The sequence below is a fragment of the Cyphomyrmex costatus genome, unplaced genomic scaffold (genome assembly GCF_001594065.2).
Source record: "Cyphomyrmex costatus isolate MS0001 unplaced genomic scaffold, Ccosl1.0 scaffold450, whole genome shotgun sequence".
Lineage (NCBI taxonomy): Eukaryota > Metazoa > Arthropoda > Insecta > Hymenoptera > Formicidae > Cyphomyrmex > Cyphomyrmex costatus.
In genome coordinates, this window is record NW_017278748.1 from 59800 (window position 1) to 66548 (window position 6749).

A 6749-nucleotide genomic window follows, 5' to 3' on the forward strand; every position below is an offset into this window, starting at 1 on the left:
CCCAGGTAGCAAATACACGTCATTTTGACGTCAAATTCTGGTCATGTTGGTACGAATGACGTCAAGTGACCAAAAAGTGACCAACCGATATTATAACGTCATTATGACATCGTCATAATGACGTTATAATGACGTCATATTTTGGTTCTCCTTAATTTTCCTTTTAATAAGAAAACAGATATAGCAATAGTAACTAAAAAGAAATAATTAAACACAAATAGCTGATTATCATTGAATTATTTTGTTAAAATAACAAAATACAATTTTTTTGTTAAATGAACAAAATATTGTAAATTTTTTTATTTAGCGGTACAAATTTATTTGCTTACTTACTTTTTGTAAATAACAAGGTAAAATTTTGTTGCCATTACAAAATAAGTGTTCTTTTTGTAATTTTAACAAAATAATCTGTTTGGATAGACAAAATATTTTTATTAAAAGTATATATAGACAATTCGAAACATCTCTGTCAATAAGGTAACAGTGGAGCAGTACGTTAGGTGAACGACTCAGAACAGGACCATGGATCAAGTCACGAGTTCAAATCCTATCAGGGTTAAAAGTTTTTTCCTAGGTATTATTAGTCAGTTCAGCACTTAAGGAGAGGACACAAATGATGGAGAAAGAAATCTAATTAATAAGAACTGCTGTAACTTTTTTTTTTTCGTGTGCGTTCACATGCGTGCGAGCAACATGGCACCCAAATGAGGACACATCTGTCATGAGCATGACACTCCGCGTGCGGATAATTTTGCACGCGTGAATGCACTATGAGACCATTGTGCGCGCATTTTGTTATCTGGGAACATGACGTTAAAATGACGTCCTTGCAATGACGTCAATAATTTTACGGCATTAGTACGTCATTAGTACGTCATTAAGACGTCATTTAGTGACGTCAGTCATGGTCAGTAAATGACCCAAATTTGACGTCAAAATGACGTATGTTTGCTACCTGGGTTTAATCTTTAAGAACCCATATAGTACTATTATTTAAATTCTACTAAATTAAAAAGTAAAACCCATGTGGTACTATCTTTATCTTCATACAATGAAACCTAAGTATATGCCTTTGTATTCTTATTAAAAGGTCTTCCTATTCGAAACCAAGTCGTTTAATCCTTCTTTAAAAAAATTATATCACAGTTAATTTAAAAACAAAATGAAACAAATTTATTTAAATAGAAAAAATTTTTATGTAAAAACACTTCGCGCTGCTAGTTCTCGATCTGGATGTAATAAAATATAATAATAAAGATAAGAAACGTTTTCACGAGAATTAAAGTATTTAGTGTGTATATGTATGTGCGAGTGAATTGTATCTCAATCCTAATGTAATAACGTCATAATAAAATTATATATGGATGTAACATTTTGTATAAAAGAGATTAGAAACTACGAGAGTTAAATTATGCAGTCTGTATGTATATTCGCGTACAGTATATGCGAGTGAAATACATAAAAAATGAAAAGTAAGTTTTATATTTATTAAATGTAGCATTTAGAATATGTTTACTATAATTTATATATTATCATTACCTTTACATATATTTGCATTAATTATTATAGCTTTTAGATAGTTTTAATTGTTTTTCTTATTCGCTCTAGCAGCGCGAAGAGTTTTTACATAAAAAATTTTTCTGTTTAAATAAATTTTTTTCATTTTGTTTTTAAAAATTAATTGTGATATAATTTTTTTAAAGATGAATTGAATCACTTGGTTTCGAATAGGAAGTTTTTTTAATAAGAATACAAAGGCATATACTTAGGTTTCATTGTATGAAGATAGAGATAGTACCACATGGGTTTTACTTTTTAATTTAATAGAATTTAAATAATAGTACTATATGAGTTCTTAAAGTTTAAAGGTACCACTTGTGTTTTACTTTTTAATTTGGTAGAATTTAACTTGGCGCCGACTGCTGATATCAAATCTTGTATACAAATAATAAATGTCATTAAAATTAAGTAAGTAATAAAGTAGAATAACTTGGCGACGACTATTGACATCAAATCTTTTATATAAATGATACATGTCATTGATTTAAGTAAATAATAAGGATAATACCACGTAGGTTTTTAAAGATCAGAATAAACTTGGCGGCGACTATTGATATCAAATCTTTTATACAAATGATACATGTCATTAGAATTAATTAAATAAGGATAATATCACGTAGGTTTTTAAAGATGGTTCTACTAAACAGCAAATGTGATTGGTCAGTTTCACAGTCGATTAAGTAATTGACGTTGGTGGAACTGGCCCAAATGGTTTTTTGACCAGCTGCACCCACTCTTAGCGCTTTTTTCTACCTTTTTTTTAAAAGGTAAGTTTATATATACATACAAATGATACATGTCAGTAGAATTAAATAAGTGTAAGGATGGTATCTCTTAGATCTTTTGTTGGAGATATTACAAATTCCCCGCCCGACGGAAGAAGTCTCTATATAGATCGATCCATCAATCCCTATTAATTGATCGCGACTAATTCGCGATACTATGTTGCTCGCACTGCGCTACGCGACTGCCATTGTCATTGTCGTATCGACTATCGTTATAGCCGCCACGCGCGAGAAATTGTATTCTCATTTATATATTAAATATACTAGAGTTGCGTTCAGCATAAACCTCTGTGTCGTTACTCGGTCGTCCTTCCTACTCGCACTCGCAACAGGTTATGGGCCCAGAGTGCTCGCAACGACGTGAGAATTAATCTCGACCGTGACACGTGCAATACGACGTTCGTCGTATAATGGCAAAGTTGTAGAGGACTAAATTCCCTACAACTTTTGTGGAAACAAGTTTTTCGTACGACGCATGGATTACGCCCGGGAACATGCTGAACACAGAGGCATGGCGGAAAAGCGACTCAACTCATAAACAACAAATAAAAACAACTAAAAAAAAAACAACAAATAACAACAAAAACAAGTAATAACGACAGCCAATAACAACTAACAGCTGTTCACAAGGCCTACCTTTCTTCTATTGTCCCGATCCCAGGTATCTGCGAGTTCCCCCACGCCTGAGTTGACCGTCTTCCCCTATGCTGCTATGTCGAGCATGTTACCGGCCGTGATTCATACGTCGTACGAAAAACTTGTTTCTACAAAAGTTGTAGGGAATTTAGTCCTCTACAACTTTGCCATTTGAATGTGTCACTTATTTTTAATAAAAATGGTCCAAAAATTGAAAAAACTGGGTCAATGTCTTAATTTTTGACACTTTTTACTCATTATTAGCAATAAATAATCATTTTACAACAAAATTGTTCAGATAAAAAAAGATAGAGAATTAAATTCTCTACAAATTTGGTTATTACCATTTTCAGCGAGAAATGCAAAATACGCCTGCAAAATGGAAAAAACGCAAAATCCAAAATTCCGGATAGGCGCCATATTATATTATGGTATAAAACTGTGGTTTTATATTCTATTTCATCTTTGGAACCTAACTGCGTCAAAAAATTCTGTACTTAAGTTAACTTTGTCGAAACTCCTACATTGATCGGGCTAATTTTCTCACTGTGTTTGCTTCTTGAGTTGCTTTTTATTATTTGTCTAGTAGCTATCTCAATATTATCATCCTGTGAAATAATTTATTATTTATCAGGATATTCTTGTGAAGGTATTGTAAAAAATGATAAATAATAAATTATAGGGTAATATTGACATAATTACCAAACGAATAATAAAAGGCAATTCACAAAGTAAATATAGTGAGAAATTCAAGGTCAGGATACTTTAGTATAAAGGTATTGTGACGTTGCCGCCTCGCTGCAGCGTCGCAGCGACCCTTCGCCGTCACAGAGCGCGAATTGGCGTATGACCCGGGCCGTGAATGGCGAACGAGCGAAATCTCCAAGGGCTGTAATTAGCGATTTAAGTATTATTTTCTAATCCCCACGATTTAATTGCATGTAAAATGAGTGACGCCTCACCGAAGGAAGAACGACGGCAGTTTGAAGCAAGCAGCAACGGAAGAGTAGGAGAGGAGCGGCCACCAGGGTCGAGTTAGCGGTCGGCCGGCCTATGCCTGAGAGAAGTGAGGGCCGCAGGAGGACCGGACGTCCGGCGAATGAAGGAGGAACGCCTCGAGGAGGCGCGGGCCCGACGGACAGGACCGCCGTATGCCAGACAGCGAGAAGGCGGGCCGTCGGTAGCATAAAAATACGCTGCCGACACTAGATGAGCTCGCGGGGCCTTCAACCATCCCTAGGACCTCGCTGGGCACGGCACTGCCCGCGAAGGATCGCGGGCATGCACCTTGGTCGCGGAAAAGCGCGGTGCGGCTGCGCGCCCCTCGGAGGGGGATAACGTATTGATCGCGCATCGATCGCGATTTTCGGTGCTTTTCGTTTCCGGCGTGCGACAACGGCGGACGTCCCGGCCCGTCAAGCGTTTACAGTTCTCGGGTGCTATCGAGAGAGAGAGAGAGAGAGAGAGAGACCGGAATCGACCGGATGAGGGCCCCGCCAGGGATCTATCGGTGAGGTTGCTCTTTAATTGTTAAGATTGTAAAGTCGCATGCATCGGGGCGAGGGACCCTCGTGTTCTGCAGTCGAGCGTCATTAGTGAATTCTCGCGGAGCCGCCATTCGCGGCATTTTGGTGTAACGTATCGTTTAGTGAGACGCTCGGCGACAAGCACGAGAGACTCCCAAGCTCCCGGATAGTCGGCTATCGGGAAATTAACGTAGACTTGGAGTTGCGGGCCTCCTGGAGATCGCGATAGCTGAGAGCGAAAAAGCCCGTGCACGCGTGTTGCACGTTCGCGAGACGGCAGCGCGAGAGCGAGCGTTCAGGGGCAATATTTGTTACCGGTTTTCGTTACCGGTAGCACAGCAGTTGTATTAGATTTTCGCGTGGATTTACGGCGTAAACGCCGTGTGCTGTTCTCGTCCATAATTGTTGAAATTAAGAGCCCCGGAACGCCGATCTCGTGCGGGACTGCCGTTATATGTGATATTGTAGATCGACGTTGGTGTGAGTGAGACGGCGCGAGTCGCGCGCCCTTGCTATGTAAAACGCGATGTCGACGTTGTATTGAGTCGTAAAGAATCGGCATATTATTCGTTTGGTGTGTTCTCGTGTATGGCAGTACGCCCGGCGCGTGCCGACTGATATTCTCGCGTGAATTTTGGTGACTCTGCATGATGTTGTATGCAATCTTCGAGATTATTTTTAGTCACCTTGCGATGTTGTTTTGCGAACTTAATTTTCGAGAGTCCGTATTCGCGGAGGGATGGTAAATTAAATCGCGTTCGCTGATTTGCTGTAATGTTGCGACGGATTTCTCGTGTCATTGGATATTGTCGTCGTTAATATTACGAAATACTTTGTTTTTGCGCGCATTTGATGGCTGTAATTTTTGTTTAGCCAAGAGCATAATTTTTCTTGCGGGTTCGCAGCGCTCTAGTTTATTTTGTAATTTTTGTTTGTCAATCTCTCAACGCGCTATTAGCGAAAAATTATCGAGTCATTTATTTTATTTTTTTTTGTTCTCAATAAACCCGCTTATTGTTACTTTGATATTGAGAGTGGGATTTTTGTGTTCTCGTCGGAATCTTTCCTCTTAACTTTCCCTGTATCAAAGCAGCCCTTGTCTTTTCCCAAGACCCTGCCCCTCTACCATTGATTGAGGTGGCCTAGCCGCATAAGATCGAGAATTTCCGGGATTTTTGCGTATGTTTCGCGTTTGGTGGTGTCGCGTTGGGAATTCGAATTTTTCGCGAGGTCGACGTCGCCTTTAAGGACGTCTGGCGCCCAACTTTCGCGTTTCGCGATTTTCGCTCGATCGCTTTCGCTTTTGGTGTCTTCATTATAGTCATTATTCGACTGATCGGGCTCATTCTTCCTTTCGACTTGCGACGCGCAAGCGAATTACGTCGCAGTATATATAAAAAACTGTTATTTTGATCTCTGTCACCTACACTGTAAAAAAAGTGCGTAAAATTACATAAATAATATGTGTAACAATTACACAATTTATAGTGGGTAAAATTGTGTGATTTTACAAAAGTTAGTTCATTTTATCTCTGATAATGTAAATTTATCTTTACATTGGATGAAAAATTACAATTACAAATTAAGAAATTAATTTTATTTCAATATAAAAAATTTACAAACGCGTGGAACTTTACAACTATTATAGTGGGTCCCAAAATTACTCACTATGACTGTTGTAATTTACATGAAATTTTTTTTACAGTGTAAAACACTGTATTTGATTCAAGATTTTCGAGCACATATGTGTGAGTTAATTATTATAACACAAAATATATATAAGTTAAAAGAACAACCTTATTTAATTAACCTATTTGTGGTTAAATTAGTTTCCACGTAAGAAGTGTCTGTATTAACCAGGGAATGGAAGTAACTCGTTACTTGTAACGAAGTTACAGTTACAAGTTACTTTTTTGGTAACTTTACTGGTAACTGCGTTACTTTCTTTTTTTGGTAACTGTAACTGTAACGAGTTACATTTTTTGGGTAACGGTAACGAAATTTACAGTTACTTTTGTCGTTACTTTGCACACGATTAAACACGGTTCGATTGGATACATGCTATCTATAGCGCTTATCAATAAGACTTGAAAGCCCTTAGACATTCGGCCGTTATGATTCAGTAATTATTTTACACTTCTATCTTCTATGTAATACATAGGACATACAAATATTTCAGTTTGCTGCATATTTTACAGGTTTTAGAATTACAAAATTGTGTTTAAAAAAAATTAAAAAATAA